The 22,215-nt window shown below is 36.9% G+C and overlaps 1 protein-coding gene and 1 non-coding gene across 2 annotated transcripts in view; one reads left to right on the plus strand and one right to left on the minus strand.

Moving 5' to 3' along the window:
* Positions 1 to 22,215, minus strand: part of DLG1 (discs large MAGUK scaffold protein 1) — a 268,658-nt gene that overhangs the window by 217,527 nt on the left and 28,916 nt on the right. The gene's annotated exons all lie outside the window — the stretch shown is intronic.
* Positions 10,343 to 10,449, plus strand: LOC138093370 (U6 spliceosomal RNA). The gene has a single exon (XR_011146084.1). It is a non-coding gene; the product is annotated as a U6 spliceosomal RNA (small nuclear RNA).

Genomic DNA, 22,215 nt, shown 5'->3' on the forward strand with positions numbered 1-22,215 from the left:
AAAGAACCTTACTTACTAATCGTGGGCACAAGGAAGGCTTCTCTCAAGAAATAATCTATAAACGGAAACTGAAGGGTTGGGTGGTTTAGTCGCTAACTTGCATCCGACTCTTGTGGCCCCAAGGACTGTAGCCTGCCATGCTCTTCTGTCCATGGCATTTTCCAGGCAATAATACTGGAGTGGGTTGCCATTTCCCTCTCCAGGGTGTCTTCCTGACCCAGGGACCAAACCCAGGTCTCCTGCACTGCAGGCAGATTCTTTACCAACAGTAAGATTTAGAAGCAAGGACTTGCAAACAGGAAATTATTATGCATGAAGATTTCAAAGAAGAAGACAATCACCTCACAAGAGCTGAGGGGAAGAAAAAAAGACCTGTAAATAGAAATAATGAAAACTTGGTTCACAACTCCTTAAACATATGTATTGGCAGTCCCTTAACTGGAAGAGACTCTCCAAGACGGCAAAGACCTCAGATACTACCCTAACAGAATTTAATATGGACTCCAAGTTTTGGCAAACAAGTTGAATAATAACAATAATAACAGCTTGTATTGAGTAAGAGAATAAAATATGAACACTCCTTTCCTCCTAAAAAGCTTAATCAAGAACTCAAGAAACATTTTTTTCTTTACAGGTCTTTCTCCTGCCAACTAAACTTCCACTAAATGACCCTGCAATGACTAGACTTATCTCTCTCATCAACAAACAGGTATAACAAAAGATGGAGAAAGACAGGATTCTACTGCAAGAAATTATTAAAGTTAAGCAACTCCCTTTCTCAGAAGTTAATCAACAGCTGTGAAAACTCTGTACTAAAGAATAAGAATGCCCTTAGCTGCAGCTGCAGTTTATACACAGTGCTTATCACTAACAAAAGAAAATATATCATATACAATACACCCAAATCACTATTTTTGGCTCTTGTATGCTTTGAATTAATCTTCCCATTGTGATAATGAGCCTGACAAAACTACACATCTCTTCCTCGCCTTCTAATGTTATTAACTCTCCATCAACTGACATATATTTACAAAAGAGCTAATTAAGAACATAAGGATTTACAAACACAAAAATCTCTTACAGATTATGTGGAAAAGCACAAAATAAAATATTGCATCCAAACTGATTAAGTTACATAAAGATCTATGTATGTATACTAACAATAAAGAAATACTGCCACAAGAGAAATGCTCGCTAGGATCTTTTCCCACATAAAAAATGTAAATGCAGAATAATATTTTTAAAAATGCAAACTGAAGAGGAAATACATTTTCATTTCCCATTAAGAGGCAAAACAAACATTACATTTGTGTTTAAAATGTATTAAACAGAGAAACAACTACAGCTATTTACGATTATCTTAAATTACCAAATTGTATTAATACTACTGTAAATAGAGACCAAAATTTGGCTGTTCAGTAACAGTGATGATTTACTCGTCACAGCTCACAACCTGGCTATTTACAAAGGTTTTAAAATAAGAGTCTTCACTGTGAAGAACATATAGTTATTGTTGGGTGGGGGGTGGCCAGGGGGAGGATGGAAGCCCAGAAAACTAATCATCATTGCTTTAGCTCAACCCACATGCCTGTTCTTAAGGGTATCCATGGTAGCAGTGATGCAACATGCCTACCTAGCTCACCATGCCTACACAAGTGGGAGAGAGGGGAGGCGGATGATGAAAAAAATTCACTTGAAAAGGTGTTTTAGTATTAACATGATAGAATTACATCAACTATACTGATAGACTTAAAAAATACATATAAAACCATAAAGCTCTCTAAAGATCAGAAAAGCAAGGAAAGACTCAAGGGGGAAAGAAAAGACTGCAGCACTCTGGCTGACAAGAAAATTAAGATTTTTGCTTTTCCTGCTGTAGCTATTGGTTAAATATGTTCAAAGAGTTTTATTTCTAATAATAGGAGAAATCATTTTAATTTAGCTCTTTCAAAAGTAACTACAAATATGTTTTAGGCTTCCTAATTTCCATCCTACATCTTTTCTATTTTTGTTTTAACAGTTACATAATAAAAACTTATTAAAACTTTTATGTATTGATTCCATACAATTTTTTTTAAATGGTAGCTCTCTTTTGCTTAAACAGGATCAAATATAAGATTCTTAAAATCTATCAAGAAAAATAGGGCAGAAAGAAGATAGCCCATTTCAAATAACCTATAATATTAGAAATAAACTATCAGAAATATTAGATATTCTATAATATTATTCTGTATTATTAGAAATATTCTATAATATTAGAAATAAAAACTAAAGTGAATGAAATGATAAAAGGTAAATCACAGAGAGAATCAAACACAGACCATCACGAAAAGAACATATATATATATTAAAAAAAAAAAAAACTCACTAGACTAAACCTGTGTCCCAGGCTTACTGCCCTTTAAACATTCTTTAAGAATAGTTTGATAAGACAGTTTTACATGGAAGACATAAACAGAATGGGAGCAGACAACAGACATGTTAGTTTCTGATCAAAACTCTTATTGTTTGAACTATAACTTTGAACAAGCAAACAAAACTAATTTCTATCAGTTTTCTTGCTTTTCCTCTTGTTGTGAAAAATAATTCACTATATAAGAACTGACTTTGCAGATTTCACAAATTTACTGATTCTTTTATTACTGAATGTAATTTAAAAATCTCAACAATTTTTGTCTAACAATTACTGTGGCATCATAAGTTTATAGAAACCCCCCCAAAATAAATTATTCCATATTTTAAAAGCCAATGTATAAATTTTAAATATAAGCATCTTGAATCTTACACAGTCACACAATGTTCACAAACTGGTGCTCAGAAATAAAAGAAACCAAACTTAGAACTTAAGTGAAGTATGTTGCACTTTGAGGATAAATGAGAAAAACAGACTTTGAAACAAATAACTTTAAGGAGTTCTTGAACAAATATAATCATTTTAAATCCAATCAACATCTTTCCAAAGGCAACACAATCAGAACTTTACTATTCTCCTTTAAAAAAAACTTACTATATTTGCAATAAATAAAGGCGAGAGTCCAGAAAATGTTCTCAAAATGAGTTATATTTTCAACCAGTATGACATATGGGGACAGAAAAAAAAGTAGAGGGGAGAACTTTGAGAATATATTTAGAAGATATAATTAGGGCCCTATAAACCTTTGCTGTTAGGAGAAAGTGTTCCTATAAACCACAGGGGAAAAATATCCATTTAATAAACTACTTTTAGCTATCTGAAACACACTTCAGAATATTACCTTTCCTAAAGGAAATAAACTAAGCATCATATGGATTCAAATTTCAAATATATAACAATGGTTACACTTTATTTTTTAAATATATTATAAACAAAAAAGTCTCTCACAGTCTGTCACTGACAAACATAGAAAGCATACTGTATCTTACCTTTGTAGTTACAATGCACAGGCAATCCATTACTCTACCATTACAATACTTAATACATAAAGCAGTTTATTGCAAGCTATAAGTTGCCTATATGAATAAAAAATAAAAATAAAGTTGTGAGATAAAAGCACTGATGAAAAGTTATAACTGTGACAAGATCTCTCCAGGATCCATTCTTAGAGGTAGCAATTTTTCTACTACCTGAAATACAGGAAACCAGAATGTGTCACGTGCCCTACAATCTTCTTTATGTAATCTATATTTGAAGAACTTGAAATTATCCCACAAAACACTGTGGAAGTCGTCAGGGTTTATTCCACAAGAGATCACTGCTGCTTCAGATGCTATTTCATTAATCCCTCTTTTAAAGATATGAGGTTGACAGGGAGTCATCTGATGAAATGTCCCACAAAGAGGTTTCCCCGATATAAATTTAAAACTCCTTCTCCTTGTTTGCTATAGTTTGGATATTCAAACAGAAAAAAAAAAAAAATCACTAAAAAGGAAAAAAAAGATTGTAAGCAAACATTTCTTCCACTAAACCATTTCAGCAACTGCAGCTTGCAAAGTAATGACTTTCTCAGGCAGTAATGAATGGAATATTCCATGTGGTATTTTTGAGAAGGGGGGAAAGAAGAACAAAATGCAATAATTTAAAATATTATCTCTAAAACTTACTTCTTTTCCCTTTAAGAAAAAATGGTAATAGTAACATTTACCAATGTAGTCAGATATTAACTTGAGTGCCCCGCTAAATCTATTTCACTTAATCCCTTAAAAAAGAAAGCCACCACCACAAAAAGACAATTGTAACTAAGTACCATTTCAAACTCCTCAAGAAGACTTAGTTTTAACCCAGAGGTAGCCTAACTTTGTGAATTCATGTCCTGTCCTCAAATTCATTGGAAACAGAGCTACATAGGCTGACAGGGGACATGGCATACTGCTGCAACTGGCTTTGAGTTTCCTAAGCTTGCAGTCACACTCTCCTGTAAAAATGTGTAATAATGAAGAGTAGCACCTGCAATTTCTGTCCACAAGGTTTTCTCATCATCTACAGATATTATAAATTGCCTCAAATTCAAACAAGAGAACTGTTCCCATTTGCTTTTTATGTCATGGGCTGCATCAGCAACTTTCACATTAAACCGAGTTTCATTATAAAGGATTATGCAAAAGAGTTAATACATGTATGTCACTTAGTACCTTCACATCATTATTGTTATTACTATTATTGATTGGCTATTAGGTGATAGCCTTTTGTTTCAAGTCTAATAAACCTAAGACAGATCCAATGGGATTTTATCTTGAACACACGGACTGTTGTAAGGGTTAACTAACTAAGGCACAGCACTTAAAATAATGCCAATCTTTCTAAGTGCTTAGTACAAGCCAGTTACAGCTATATATCTATACATATGCACATGCAACTATAAGGCTTGAAGGGTGGGCAGAAGTAAATTTCATCATTGGCCAACATATCTTTTCCTCCAAGCAGAACAGATATCTTGAGAATTACCTGCTCAGTTAGAGATTGAGAGTATCTGCTTTTTCCCACAAACCCCAACAATCTTTTGCTCTCAAGACAAAAAAGTAAAGCCCACTCATGGGTCATGATTCCTTAAACAAAGTTTACCATTTTGGAAAGAATACTGAAAACATTATAGGTAATATCTAACTACTGACTAAGCACTGCAGACGGTAAAGCGTCTGCCTACAATGTGGAGACCCGGGTTTGATCCCTGGGTCAGGAAGATCCTCTGGAGAAGGAAACAGCAACCCACTCCAGTACTTTTGCCTGGAAAATCCCATGGACAGAGGAGCCTGACAGGCTACAGTCCATGGGGTCACAAAGAGTCAGACACGACTGAGCAACTAAACTTTCTTTCTTTCTGTGAGGGAAAATAAAGAGCTTAGTGAAACGCCTTAGCTAGTTTCTCCCTTAGTGTTCTATGTAATTTTTATTATCTATTAGTATACCCTATAGAGAGAAGGCATTCCTAAGTTTGGCAGACCTCATAACAGTGGAGATTGAAAATCACTGTATCAAGACTCAGAAACAGTGCTTCAGCCGATTAACAGAACTGAAACTGTGTAACTTTAAGTAGTCATATACTTAGGCAAATTCAGATGAAACTTCAAACTGACTCAATTAACATATAAATATTTAATAACATATTATTAAAAATATATCTAAAATGCTGTTTTTATTCTATTCGCATTCAGAAAACAATTTTGGTCAAACTTCACATTCACCTTAAATGTTAGGGTCATGATTATAACTACAACCACTTTTTAAATGAATTCTTCATTTTGCTCAATTTCATTTTCATCTAAGTTGTTTAGATACAGCACTTTTAATCCATGTATTAATATATCACCTTACATATCTCAAATCACTGTTAGTACCTATTCACATAGATACTAATTGATTTTCCCTATTTGTTTTCTCAGTATATATTATACTAACAAATTTTTCCTATTTGTTTTCTCAGATGTATTATAACCTCTATAACATAACCACTTACTGTATTACTCTTTAGTATACTTTTTAATTTTCAAAGAAAGCTTACATATACTATCCAATGCCTGCAGGTCTTAAGGTCACACTCAGGAATGATTATTTAATCTGTGTTAAGTTCTACACTCACTGCATCTTTTCAGTTCAGTTCAGTCGCTCAGTCGTGTCCGACTCTTTGCGACCCCATGAATTGCAGCACGCCAGGCCTCCCTGTCCATCACCAACTCCCGGAGTTCACTCAGACTCACGTCCATCGAGTCCATGATGCCATCCAGCCATCTCATCCTCTGTCGTCCCCTTCTCCTCCTGCCCCCAATCCCTCCCAGCATCAGAGTCTTTCCCAATGAGTCAACTCTTCACATGAGGTGGCCAAAGTACTGGAGTTTCAGCTTTAGCATCATTCCTTCCAAAGAAATCCCAGGGCTGATCTCCTTCAGAATGGCCTGGTTGGATCTCCTTGCAGTCCAAGGGACTCTCAAGAGTCTTCTCCAACAACACAGTTTAAAAGAATCAATTCTTCGGCGCTCAGCCTTCTTCACAGTCCAACTCTCACATCTATACATGACCACAGGAAAAACCATAGCCTTGACTAGACGGACCTTTGTTGGCAAAGTAATGTCTCTGCTTTTCAATATGCTATCTAGGTTGGTCGTAACTTTTCTTCCAAGGAGTAAGCGTCTTTTAATTTCATGGCTGCAGTCACCATCTGCAGTGATTTTGGAGCCCAAAAAACTAAAGTCTGACACTGTCTCCCCATGTATTTCCCATCAAGTGATGGGACCGGATGCCATGATCTTCATTTTCTGAATGTTGAGCTTTAAGCCAACTTCTTCACTCTCCTCTTTCACTTTCATCAAGAGGCTTTTGAGTTCCTCTTCACTTTCTGCCATAAGGGGTAGTGTCATCTGCATATCTGAGGTTATTGATATTTCTCCCAGCAATCTTGATTCCAGCTTGTATTTCTTCCAGTCCAGCATTTCTTATGATGTACTCTGCATATAAGTTAAATAAGCAGGGTGACAATATACAGCCTTGACATACTCCTTTTCCTATTTGAAACCAGTCTGTTGTTCCATGTCTAGTTCGCATCTTTTACAAACATCCAAACTGACACTGATTAAGGACATTTCAAGTCAATATATTCTTGTCATTTGCTGTGCAAAATATTGATAATTTATAAATTACTTTGTAATATGAGCAACTTTAGAGGGTTCAAATACAAGCCTTTGGGATGGCAACACCTCACCTAATATTCAGGCACAAAAGATATTTAACAGTATTTTAGAATATCAACAGCTGTCTATATAGGCAATTATTTCCAACCATAATAGAATAATAGGGAATAGTTTAACTCTCCTACCTTCAAACAACTAAAAAATAGGACAAATAAGGAATAATGATTTTCAGATACTGAACAAAGTCCCATAAATGCCCAGAAACTGCCTGGAAAAAGTTTCCACACTGCAGCAGAAGGATGGGGAAACTAAACAAAGTCCAGCAATCTAAGATGAGGAGCCAGAGTTTAAAATTCAGGAAGGTCAAGGTGTCTAAAATTCACAGATAAGAGTACCAGAGAGGAAAGGTGCATAGCATGAGATCCACAGATCTGCAGAGTTCTTCTGGAGTCTTTATTATACCCATTAGTCATATATATAAGGAAACTTGAGGCTGAGGAAAGAACCCTAGGTGGAACAATCCCAGAACTCATACAGGGCTAAGAAGAATGGAAAAACTCATAATATACAGGCTCTGGGTGGAGTAGCCAGAAGAGTACTGGGACAAAATTAACCCTATACTGAAGGCTGCTTGATCCCAATAAAAAAAGACTGAATGCAAGTTTCAAAAGGAGCAAGCTCTTTCCAAGTAATTTAACTGTATCCCAAAACAAATCTAAAGAATATTTCAGGGAACACAAAAATACTGAGGACCTGAAAAGGTAAAATTTAAAACATCTGCCGAATCTAATTTTTAAAATTCTCAGGTATACAAAGAAGAGGTAAATATAACCTGGAGAGGAGAAAAGGCAATCAACAAAAAGAACCCAGACCGGCAGAAACAAGACTAACAGACACCAAAGACAAATTTATGGTTTCCAAAAGGGAGTGAGGAGGGGGAGAGGGACAAACAAATTAGGGATATGGGATTAATAGATACAAACTACTAAACATAAAACAGATAAGCAACAAGGATTTACCTGTATAGCACAGGAAAGCATACCCAATATCTTATAATAACCTATAATAAAGTATAATCTGCAAAAAGAAAAAAGAATCACCATGCTGTACACCTGAAACACAGTATCATAAATCAACTATACTTCAATAAAAACAAATAAAAATCCAAATGACAGATGACAGAATTAGCACTCAAAGATATTTTAAAATTATTATAAACCTATCCCATATCTTCATGAATACAGAGGAAAGCACGAACATCTTAGTATATGTGCTGCCAAAGTGAGCACATGCATGAACATCTTAATGAGACATGTAAAATAAAAAAGGAACCAAATTAAACTTCTAGAGATAAAAATTCAAATCCCTTAAAAAAACTGATTAAATGAGATTAACACTTCAGAAAATTAATGAAGTGAAAACATAACAGAAACTGTCCAAAATATAACACATAGAGGAAAAAAGACTAAAAAAATGAATCACATCAATGAGCTATGGGACAAATTCAATCAACCCAAAAAACAGCTGCTTATACAGTCCCTAAAAAAAAAAAAAAAAAGAGAAGGTAACAGAAAAAAACATTATTGAAATAATGGATAAAAACTTTCCATTATTTGGCAAAAACTATAAACACAGACCCAAGAAACTCCACAAATCCCAAAAACATGAAGAAAATTGTACAATGGAATGACAAGCATCAAACTCAGAACAGTGATTCATTCTGGGGGATGAAGCAGAGAAGGTAATTAGGATGGAAAATAAAAGATCGTCAACTATATAACATTTCCTTTTCTTAAGCTAGGTAACAGGTACACGCATGCGTGAGTCAGTTGCCCAGCTGTGTTACTCTTTGTGACCCCACTGACTGTAGCCTGCCAGGCTCCTCTGTCCATGGGAATTTTCAGGCCAGAATACTGGAGTGGGTTGCCATTTTCCTCCTCCAGGGGATCTTTCCAAACTAAGGATTGAACCTGTGTCTCCTGAATTGCAGACGCATTCTTTACCTGCTGAGCCATCATGGAAATCCCGAGATAACAGGTACACGGAGATTCAAAATAGTCTCTTCAGATTTCTGTGTAACTATAATCTTTTTTTTTTTCTAGTAACACACAAAAAGAATTTAATCAACAAGACAGTTGCCAAGAAGACAAAAAATTTTCAAAAACAGACTATAGCATACACCACCAAAAGAAATCAGGGAAGGTAAAAAATCCACCTGCCAATGCGGGAGACGTGGTTTCAATTCCAGGATCAGGAAGATCCCCTGCAGAAGGAAATGGCAACCACCCCAATTCTTGCTGGGAAAATCTCATAGACAGAGGAGCCTGGCGGGTTACAGTCCATGGGATTACAGAGAGTTAGACACAACTCAGTGACTGAGCAAGAGCACCAAGGGCTAGTGACACTGAAGAGGGATTTTATGTTCTTTATCCTTTGCTACACTGATAAATTACTGAGTATGCAACATTTTAATAAAAACAGTAAGATTACTTTATAAATCTACCATTTACTGAGCACTTCATTTTATGTCAGACTCTGATTTAAGTTTTACATAAATTATTCCACCTCATACACTCTCTTACAGATGGTGGTAGTGGTAAAGAATCCACCTTCCAATGCAGGAAATGCCAGGGCGGCGGGTTAAATCCCTGGGTCAGGAAGATCCCCTGTAGTAGGAAATGGCAACCCACTCCAGTGTCCTTGCCTGGAAAATTCCATGACAGAGGAGCCTGGTGGGCTATAGTACACAGGGTCACAAAGAGTCAGACATGACTGAGCTTGCCCGCACCACCACCATCCCATCTCATACATAAAAATACCAAAGGAAGGGAGTTCTGTTTTCACCTTCACTTTATAGATGATGAAACTAAAGACAGTTAAGCAATCTGCCCTATATTTATAATATAATGCAACAGATCTAAACACAGACATAGAAGAAAGTTCTTACAGAACGATACACAGTTCTCATCTTAAATACATATGAGCTAAATAATATACTCATTAACATACAGAATTAGTTGAATAAATATATATCAAATGGTTGAAAGTGGTCGTCTCAATGAAAAAATATTTTTTGAAAGAATATTTTAAAAAGGACTGACTTTCAACAATGTACACCTCTGTACATATATGTTTTAAGATATGCCTGAATTATCTTTGTAATCAGAGATTTTTTTTTAAGTAAATAACTGAAAAAGAAAGATAGCAATTCCTGTGGAAAAGAAGCATCAGAAGCCAGGTTACAGTGCTGGCTTCAGCAGCACATATACTAAAATTGGAACCATACAGAGAAGATTAGCATGGCCCCCGCACAAGTATGACATGCAAATTCGTGAAGCCGTCCATATTTTTATACTATGGCTGATTCATGTTGATGTATGGCAGAAATCAACACAATACTGTAAAGCAATTATCCTTCAATTAAAATATATATATATTTTTTTTTTTTTTTTAAAGAAGCCACGTTACAGAATACTGGGAATGAGAAGGAAAGAACGGAAAAATATAAACTACTTTTTTCAAGAAACTTAACTAGGAAGAGAAGGAATACTACAGGGTCCTACTGAGAAGAACTTTTCCTATTTGTCTGGTTTCTTTTAACAGAATCTTTGAATGTATTTATAGGGTAAAGGGAAGAAGGAAACAAAGGTCCAAGAGAAGATAAGGTTATAGAGATTACATGAGGAGTGGAGAGAATGAGATTTCAAAAGATAAAAAGATTAAGAGTGCAGTAGAAGCTTTCAATATTTTTCTCAGACAGTGACTTTCACATAACTGAAAACATATTTCTATAAAGTTGGAAATTTCTGTGGTGAGCATGTATTACTTTGGTAATCTAAACAAATGGGGAGAGTTATTTTAAATATCCATACACTTTACTGGGAAAAATTATATATGCATTTTATTCCAACTCAAAATCCCCACATTTTTCACATTTGGAGAAACACAAGGGGGAGCTTATTTAAGAGCATATGAGGTGATAGTAATGCTCTAATACTGAAGATGGTAACAGATGCAGATATGGATAACAAATAAAATTATTTAAATGAGTTACTGAAAATGTCTTATAATCAAAACTCATAATTTAAAACTAACTGGGGATGTCTTCTTGCAGAGCATGAATCTGTAACTATTGTGGTACACTTAAGCTTTAACAGATTTTTATTTTCTTAGTAACTATAATATTTTGCCAAGTTTTCTCCTAGATTAACAGCTTGGCGTAATATGGCAGTTGTTCCACTTCTCTCATAGCATTTCATTATGTTTCACTTCCATTTCAAAGTTATTATTTTAGTGGTGTATCCTTCAGTTCTAGAACTGGCATCTACCATTTAAACACTGAAATAAAACTGTCATAGATATAAACATAAGAATATAAAAATTACATAACAGTGAATATAAAATAACAGCATAGTGGTCATCAAAATCACCTGCAGAAACATATAATGCACACGTCACTTAGTACACACACCTGTCAGCTTTGGTCTTGATGAAACTTTTCAATTACAGGGTCTCTAAGGGTTGTGCATTATGTTTTATACACTTACACCACTTAAAAACTGGAATTAAATGAGACAGCACTGTAAATCTGGTGGCAGAGAGAGGGAGTTCAAACTAGTGTCTCTGGGATGTACTGAGAGAGAGAGACATTCTGCTAGAAAAATAGAATATTAGGAACAAGGATAAAAATCTTGAGGACACTGAAGGACAGAGGAAAACAAGCTGAGCACCAATACATATGATTATCAACTACTCTGAAGGCAGGAATTCAAATATGTGAAAAAATTATGAAGCTGTGCTATAGAATTTGGTCAGCTGTCTTCCAAAGCACATAGTAAGAACTGAAATGGAGGTCTGCATCAGGGATATAGAGTTACGGGATAGATGGTACCAAAGATAAGTACTGAATTTGAATATGGACTGACAATAGCACTATTGTAGATACTATCATTGTATCAACTTTAAATTTTTTTAGTCTGCTAATTGTATACTAGATGTTTTTAGGAAAAGTCATATAAAATAAACTCCTTTTTCACTGGAGAACAGTGCTGAAGTATTTAAGGCTGAAGATCATGTCTGCAATTTGCTCTCAAATGGGTAAGCAAGAATAAATTTTAAAAGTGTGTGTACATGTGTACAGGGAGCAAGCAAATGTGACAAAATGGCAACTTCACTATTCTTGTAATTTTCCTGTAGATGTACATTTTTTCAAAAGAATAAAATTTTTTAAAAGAGAAATTGATAAAGAGTCCAAAATAACAGTAAAACATAAGTCCTATAAGAAAACTACAAAGTGGTACAGGCATTTAGAAGGGATTTGTCTCAGAGAAAAGATGAGTGAAGATCTCACATGGACGGTTGCTGAGTTGGGTCAAGTAAGACAGATGAAGTACAGACATTCCAATTGGAATAGACATACCAAACCACTTTCAGAAGCCACTGCTGCAGAGAGTAATTTCACTTTCCTATGTTAAAAGTGAAAAGTGAAAGTGTCAGTTGTCATTCAGTCATGTTCAACTCAGCGATCCAATGGACTAGAGCCCACCAGGCTCCTCTGTCCATGGAATTCTCCAGGAAAGAATACTGGAGTGTGTTGCCATTCCTATGTTAACTACATCCTATGTTTTTTCTACAAACTAGCCTGTTATGTTTCTGTCTCTATTAAAATTACTTTTGTTGTTCAGTCACTCAGTTGTGTCTGACTCTTTGTGACCCCAAAGACTGCAGCACGCCGGCCTCCTTGTCCTTCACCATCTCCCAGAGTTTGCTCAAACTCATGTCCATTGAGTCGGTGATGCCATCCAACCATCTTATCGTCTGTCGTCCCCTTCTCCTCCTGCCTTCAGTCTTTCCCAGCATCAAGGTTTTTTCCAATGAGTTAGCTCTTTGTATCAGGTGGCCAAAGTACTGGAGTTTCAGCTTCAGCATCAGTTCAGTTCAGTCGCTCAGTTATGTCTGACCCTTTGAGACCCCTTGGACTACAGCATGCCAGGCTTCCCTGTCCATCACCAACTCCCAGGACCTACTCAAACTCATCTCCATCGAATCGGTGATGCCATCCAACCATCTCATCCTCTGTCATCCCCTTCTCCTCCTGCCTTCAATCTTGCCCAGCATCAGGGTCTTTTCTAATGAGTCTGTTCTTTGCCATCAGGTGGCCAAAGTATTAAAGTTTCAGCTTCAGCATCAGTCCTTCCAATGAATATTCAGGACTGATTTCCTTTAGGATGAATTGGTTGGATCTCCTTGCAGTCCAAGGGACTCTCAAGAGTCTTCTCCAACAACACAGTTCAAAAGCATCAATTCTTCAATGCTCAGCCTTCTTTCTGGTCCAACTCTCACATCCATACATGACTACTGGAAAAACCATAGCTTTGATTAGACAAACCTTTGCTAACAAAGGAATGTCTGCTTTTAAAAACGCTGTCTAGGTCCGTCATAGCTTTTTTTTCAAGAAGCAAGTATCTTTTAATTTCATGGCTGCAGTCACCAACTGCAGTGATTTTGGAGCCCAAGAAAACAAGGTCTGTCACTGTTTCCATTTTTTCCCCTTCTATTGGCTATGAAGTGATGGGACCGGATGCCATGATCTTCATTTTTTGAATGGTTTGAGTTTTAAGCCAGCTTTTTACTGTCCTCTTTCATTTCCATCAAGAGGCTCTTTAGTTCTTCTTCGCTTTCTACCATAAGGGTGGTATCATTATTGATATTTCTCCTGGCAATCTTGATTTCAGCTTGTGCTTCATCCAACCCGGCATTTTGCATGCACAGAAGTTAAACAAGCAGGGTGACAATATACAGCCTTGACATATTACTTTCCCAATTTTGAATCAGTCTGTTGTCCAGACTTTCCAGTTCTAACTGGAGCTTCTTGACCTGCATATAGGTTTTGCAGGAGGCAGGTTAGGTGGTCTGGTATTCCCATCTCTAAGAATTTTCCATAGTTTGTTGTGATCCACACAGTCAAAGGCTTTAACATAGTCAACAAAACAGAAGTACATGTTTTTCTGTAATTTTCTTGCTTTAAAATATGATCCAATGGATGATGGCAATTTCATTCTTCTGCCTTTTCTAAACCCAGCTTGTAAATTCAAATTACTAATTTTTCTCTTATTTTATTAATTATAGTGTGGTATTTTCATTGTCTACGTAACAAATCCAATTACTAAGCAAGTTTATTAAATTAAGTCAGAGAAAAATATCTGCCTTAAAGTCTGAAATTCTAAGTTCTAATCTCAGTTTTTCCAAATGATAATAATGTAAGTTTGGGCAGTCACAACATCCGTGAATTACAGTTTGCTGAATTTTAAAGTGAGTATCAGCTCTAAGTACTAAAGACCAAAATCTGACTTAACTCATATATATTAGGAGATTACTAATAGGCAAGAATCCATAATCCTGTAACATCTCAAAATATAATAATGTATGTGAAGGTGCCCTTTAAAACTATACAACTTGAAAATAAGATTTTTATAATGCTTTCCTATGGAACATGTGAACTTTTTTTTAAGAAAGGAAGAACACAATGTACCAGTTTAAAAATTAATACTATAATATGTTTAGACCAGTAATGTTTCTCAAATTTTATATTACTAATTCTGATGCAAAAGACTAAAGATAAGGCTCTGTCATCTGCCTCTTTACTCTTACATACCAAAGATAATACTACAAAGAAAAGGCAGTCAGAAGGAACAGAGAAACAGAAGTCACTATTCCAGCTGATTCTAGTTCTGGGGCAGTGAAAATTCAAAATGAACTTGGGAAAACTGAGCCAGCATGCAAGAACATGCTCAAAGACAAATGTATGCATGTCAAAAGGACACGGAGGGATCCCTTCAAGAGATCCTCCACATTTGGAGTAATCTGAGTATCCAAAGAGTAATAACTGAAATCTGTATGCTGGTCAACAAGCAAGTTAGAACTGGACATGGAACAACAAACTGGTTCCAAATCCGGAAAGGAGTATATCAAGGCTGTATACTGTCACTCTGCTTATTTAACTAATATGCAGAGTACATTATGCAAAATGCCAGGCTGGATGAAGCAAGAGCTGGAATCAAGATTGCCAGGAGAAATATCAATAAACTCAGATATGCAAATGATACCACCCTTATGGCAGAAAGTGAAGAGCTAAAGAGGCTCTTGATGAAAGTCAAAGAGGAGAGTGAAAAAGTTGGCTTAAAACTCAACATTTAGAAAACTAAGATCATGGCATCCAGTCCCATCACTTCATGGCAAATAGATAGGGAAACAATGGAAACAGTGAGAGACTTTATTTTCAGTTCAGTTCTGTTGCTCAGTCGTGTCCGACTCTGCGACCCCATGAATCGCAGCACGCCAGGCCTCCCTGTCCATCACCAACTCCCAGAGTTCACTCAGACTCACGTCCATCGAGTCCATGATGCCATCCAGCCATCTCATCCTCTCTTATCCCTCTCTCTTTTCCAATGAGTCAACTCTTCGCATGAGGTGGCCAAAGTATTGGCCACCTTTCAGCTTTAAGCATCAGTCCTTGCAATGAACACCCGGGACTGATCTCCTTCAGAATGGACTGGTTGGATCTCCTTGCAGTCCAAGGGACTCTCAAGAGTCTTCTCCAACACCACAGTTCAAAAGCATCAATTCTTCGGTGCTCAGCCTTCTTCACAGTCCAACTCTCACATCCATACATGACCACAGGAAAAACCATAGCCTTGACTTAGACAGATCTTTGTTGGCAAAGTAATGTCTCTGCTTTTCAATATGCTATCTAGGTTGGTCATAACTGTCCTTCCAAGGAGTAAGCGTCTTTTAATTTCATGGCTGCAGTCACCATCTGCAGTGATTTTGGAGCCCAAAAAAATAAAGTCTGACACTGTTTCCACTGTTTCCCCATCTATTTCCCATGAAGTGATGGGACCGCATGCCATGATCTTTGTTTTCTGAATGCTGAGCTTTAAGCCAACTTTTTCACTCTCTTCTTTCACTTTCATCAAGAGGCTTTTGAGTTCCTCTTCACTTTCTGCCATAAGGGTGGTGTCATCTGCATATCTGAGGTTATTAATATTTCTCCCGGTAATCTTGATTCAGTGTGTGCATCTTCCAGCCCACCGTTTCTCATGATGTACTCTGCACATAAGTTAAATAAGCAGGGTGACAATATACAGCCTTGACATACTCCTTTTCCTATTTGGAACCAGTCTGTTGTTCCATGTCCAGTTCTAACTGTTGCTTCTGACCTGCATACAAATTTCTCAAGAGGCAGGTCAGGTGGTCTGGTATTCCCATCTCTTTCAGAATTTTCCACAGTTTATTGTGATCCACACAGTCAAAGACTTTATTTTAGGGGGCTCCAAAATCACTGCAGATGGTAACTGCAGCCATGAAATTAAAAGACACTTGCTCCTTGGAAAAAAAGCTATGACGGACCTAGACATCATATTAAAAAGCAAAGAGACTGCTTTACCAACAAAGGTCCGTCTAGTCAAAGCTATGGTTTTTCCAATGGTCATGTATGGATGTGAGAGTTGGACTATAAAGAAAGCTGTGTGCCAAAGTGATGCTTTCAAACTGTGGTGTTGGAGAAGACTCTTGAGAGTCCCTTGGCCTGCAAGGAGATCCAACTGGTCCATCCTAAAGGAAATCAGACCTGAATATTCATTGGAAGGACTGATGTTGAAGCTGAAACTCCAGTACTTTGGCCACTTGATGCAAAGAGCTGACTCACTGGAAAAGACACTGATGCTGGGAGGGATTGGGGACAGGAGGAGTAGGGGACGACAGAGGATGAGATGGCTGGATGGCATCACCAACGCGATGGACATGAGTGTGAGTAAACTCCAGGAGTTGGTGATGGACAGGGAAGCCTGGCGTGCTGCAGTCCATGGGGTCACAAAGAGTCAGACATGACTGAGCTACTGAACTGAATAACTGAGATAGACTGTAAACACTAAATAAGTAACATCCTTCAGTCCATAGTGATAGTTGTTGTGTTTTTTTTTTTAATATAGTGATAGTTTTATTCAGAAAAGCAAGAATAAAGTGTGGGTGTAGGGCTATTTAGTCACCTTTGCAGGGAACCATCACACAACCTACTCTAAAAATTGGTCATTAAAAGAAAATATAAACTTTACCCTATCTTTTTAGGAGAAACAAAGTTACAACCCTAACTGATGGGGATAAGTACTTTTTACAGAAGAACACTAACTAATAAATACAAATGGAATGATAAAATTAGAAAGGATAATCAACACGTTTTGAAACTTCCAATGGAATTAAGTGATGTAGGCAAAGATCATTAATGGGCGAATCAGGTAAATATTCACTCAATACAAGGTGCTAAAGCGCTATCCCCAAAGATACTTAATAACTACAAAGAGAAAATCCTAACTGTACAAGGAGGATCTGGAGGTCCCCACCTCTAAGTAATCATACTTAATCATCACAAGTGCAACAACCTGATATCGTATGCTTCCTGCTGTGATGCGATCTAAAGTACTATATATCATTATGAAGTCTGCTTACCAAAAATGAGTCTAATCAACCTTGACATCTAACTTCTGTTATCAGAAATGTAAGACTTATTGAAATGACTTAACATGAAAAAACAGACTGCTAAACAAATACACAATATGTATTATACTATAAGACAACTGGCATGGTCTCTTCAAAGAGTCATTTAAAGGGGTAAAAAAAGATGGGGAGGCCATTCCTCTAGATTTTAAGCAAGTAAAGACAATGTACCAGGTTTGGTATGTGCCCTCCTGACTCACTGCATTGCCTGCCCCCAGACCTTCACATCTGCTTTTCATCCTGAGCACCCTGGCAACACCTCATGCCTCTGGCCTGTTGTCCCCAGTTCACCCTCTCACCTCCTTACTTGCAGCTTTCCTGTAAAACCAAATACCATATCCCCTGCACCGACAAATCCACAACCCTGAAGTGCAGGGGAACTGATGGTCACCAGAAGCCAGACGATAAATTCACTACGGTTTCTCAGAGATGTTATACTCAAGATTCAGCAGTCAGTCACACTTAGTGGCAGGAAGCATCCTTGTATTAGTTTTTCCTTATTTCCAGCTTATTCACCTTTTCCCTTACTTGTGCTCCCTAGGAGTAAAGGAACTCTCTAAATAAAGTACCTAATAAAGCATTAGCTCTCTATCTCAAGTTCTGTTATCAAGGAAATTCAGATAAAAATTGACTTAATGATTAAATTGAGTACATGAATCTTAACTGGCTTTTTAAAAGTCCTAAAAGATAGATCAGAATCAATTGTGGATTGGAGAGATAATTTAATAATATTTATTAACTTTCTTAGGTGTGATAATAGTTGCAAAGTTACACAGGAGAATGTTTGACTTTGGGAGATATATGAAGTTTTACAAGTTAACTGCATGATGTCTATGCCTGATTTTCAAATAGACTCCCCAAATACACATACAGAGAAAAGGCAAATGTTATAAAACATTAGTAAATGTTGACTCTACATGTTTGCTGGTCTATTCTTTTCCCTTTAGCAACTCCAGTATCACATAGATCCACCCTTAACTGAATTACTCAAACAGATTCCTAACAGGTTTCCTGCTCTACCCTTACTACAGCGAACTTTCAACAAGACACCCTCAATGATCCTTTTAAAGGTTAGGTTAAACGATGCCACTCCTCTGCTCCCATACTGCAAATGCCTCACATGATCTGCCCCTGTCTTACACTCTGACCTCATCTCCCACTGCTCCTTATTCACTCTGCTCTAGCCCCACTGGCCATACTGCTATTTCTCATATATTCCAGCCTTCGTCTTGCCTTGGTCTTTACACTGGTTATACCTCAAAGAGTTGCATTAACGTCCAATTCTTTACGCAAGTATCACCTCAACCAGAGCTATCATAAATACCCTATTTAAAACTGCAAAGCATCCCCCCCACACACAATCTGGCATCCCTGTTCTTCTTAATCCCCTCCTCTTTCTTTCCTCTCGAGTCACTTATCACCTTCTAACCTACTAGATAAATGCATCATATACAATACGTACTCAGTATCTGTTGACTAAATGAATTGACATTCAAAATATAATGACCAGTGACCAAAGAAGAAAAGAATTCTAAAGAATGAGTGGAGAAACAGGCAGTGGCCAATTTGGGATTTCTGAGTCTCATGAGGGATTTCCTACTTCATTCTGAGAGGAATAGAAATCCAATGAAAGGTAATGACATAATTTGCATTTTATAAAGATAATCCTGTAAATAAACTAGTCATAAATTCAAAAAGGGAAAGCGCGAATACAGACAAGCCAAGAATCTAGGCAAAAAATGAGGATAGTTTAGACTAGAGTGGCAAGAATGAGACATACTGGAATGCTGATTCATGTGAAACTTTGCAAACTGCAACACAAATTAGATGTAAATGTGAAAGTCAAAATAAAAGGCTCTAACAAATAATACAGTAGAATATCTTTATGACCTAAGAGTTGGAAAACACTTCAAAAGGCACAAAAAGCATTAAGCATAAATTTAACTATATAAAAGAAATCTTGATTATTAAAAGATTGTACTTGATAATTAAAAGATTAAAAAGAATGCTTCAGAGAGGGGAAAAAAATACATATTACACATTTACCTGACAAAGGAATCATTCCAGATAGAGACCTCCAACAAATCATAAGATAGAAAACATAACTCAGCAAAGTGCGTTAAAAACTTGAACACTTCAAAAAAGATAACAAAATGAACAGTAAACATATGAAAAGGTGTTTGTTAATCATGTTAACGAGGAAGTGCAAATACAACTATGAAGTACGAGCACGCACCTGCCAGAATGGCTGAAATTATTAATAAAAAGACTAATGACAACAAGTGTTGACCATTACATGAAAAATGAAACTTACACATACTGGTGGCAATTATATTAACAAAAACAGGTATAATCATTTTTGCAAAACTGTTTCCGTTATGTACTAAAGCTAAACATATCATTTTCATAACTGGGTATATAAGCAACAGAAATGCATACACAGGTGCCCAAAAAATGTACACAGTTCTGCTGTGTTATCCTAAAAATGTAAATTTGTTCCAATGCAACTGATGTATTAGGAAACAATATGATCAAAGCACAAATTCTACATTTGCTTATGCACAATCCAATCTATGAGAAACACTAGGTAAGGACAGAAAATTGAACCCAGATGGAAAAAGACACATAGGAACACATAAAATGTACATATTTCAGGCTTTAGTTTGAGTGTTATGAGTCACACTGGTGGTGTAACTTTTCCTTTACTTTCAGATAAATCTCCCCACCAGCACTTCACAATAACTCACAAGCCTCAACCAGGACACACACTCCCATATCAAGCATGATTTTTTCCAACAGTAAAATGTCATATATATTATAATTTATGCATTTTTTAATCATTTAACATTTACAAAACCGTGCTGCTGTTTTCATTAGGCCCTTAGCTTTGGTATATGTGGCACCTACAGGTTTTAAGCTTTGAGTCCCCCATTTTCTAAGTATATAAGCCCTGTGATTTTTATTGAACACCTTTGCAAAGTATGGTGATTTTTAAGAACGTAGACACTGTGCTATGGCAGATATAACCATAAAAGAATATTCAAAACAGCACTAACCCAAAAGTAGAAACAAGTCGAATATTCATCATCAACAGAATGGATAAAAACAGTATGGTTATATCATACAATGGAATATTAAACAGCAGTAATAATGGAAAAACTTCAAATTATGAATGAAATTCAAACCTGAAAAAAAACTAGATACAAGAAGTTAGAGTACATACTATATGACTCTCTTAATATATACTTTTCAAAGAGGCAAAACTGATCTATGGTGTTGGAAATTAAGATAGCCCTTGGAGGAAAGGGGAGTAGGTAGTGAATATGAAAGGGAAGAGGGAGATTTGGGGGTACTGGTATATTTCTTTTTTAAAATTGAAATATAAAGGACATACTATAAAATTCACCAAATTTTAAAGTGCACAATTCAGTGGTTTTTAGTATATTCACAGAGTTTTGCAGCCATTATCACTGTCTAATTCCAGAACCCATTAGCAGTCACTCCATTTATTCCCCCTGACCTGATGTATTCACAATGCAGTAATTCATCGAGCTGCGGCTGCTACTGCTAAGTGGCTTCAGTCATGTCCGTCTCTGTGCAACCCCAGAGACGGCAGCCCACCAGACTGCTCCATCCATGGGATTTTTCCAGGCAAGAGTACTGGAGCGGAGTGCCATTGCCTCCTCCATTCATCAAGCTACACATTTATAATTTCTGTACACATTTATAATTTCTGTACCTTTACGTATGAATATTACACGGTACTTCAATAAACGTATAAAGTTACTGTTTAGAGGACTTTAGATTAAACCTGGTAGACTGAATATATGCTTTTACTATCTCCTAACTCAAATTAAAGCAGGTGGATTATTTTACAGCATTAAATACAAGGTCAAACAGAAAGGGAAAACAGATATCCTCCCTATGCCACTGAGTCAGGTAATTTCGCTCCCATAAAAATGAACTCACAAGGGCTAAAAAAGGGGACCGAAAGATAGCAGAGGCAACTGAAAACAAGACTACATTACTGAAAGTGGATTCCCTGTCTATTATTTTTGCTCTACTGCTGTTCAGTTGCTAAGACATGTTTGACTCTTTGTGACCCCACAGACTACAGCACATCAGGCTTCCCTGTCCTCCACTATCTCCCAGTTCAGTTCACACCTGTCGCTCAGTCATGTCTGACTGTTTGTGACACCATGAACAGCAGCACGCCAGGCCTCCCTGTCCATCACCAACTCCTGGAGCCCACCCAAGCCCATGTCCATTGTGTCGGTGATGCCATCCAACCATCTCATCCTCTACTGTCCCCTTCTCCTCCTACCCTCAATCTTTCCCAGCATCAGGATCTTTTCCAATGAGTCACCTCTCTGCATCAGGTGGCCAAAGTGTTGGAGTTTCAGGTTCAACATCAGTCCCTCTAATGAACACCCAGGACTGATCTCCTTTAGGATGGACTGTTTGGATCCCCCTTACAGGCCAAGGGACTCTCAAGAGTCTTCTCCAACACCACAGTTCAAAAGCATCAATTTTTTGGCACTCAGCTTTCTTTATAGTCCAACTCTC

This window comes from Capricornis sumatraensis, chromosome 1 (assembly GCF_032405125.1).
Source record: "Capricornis sumatraensis isolate serow.1 chromosome 1, serow.2, whole genome shotgun sequence".
Classification (NCBI taxonomy): domain Eukaryota; kingdom Metazoa; phylum Chordata; class Mammalia; order Artiodactyla; family Bovidae; genus Capricornis; species Capricornis sumatraensis.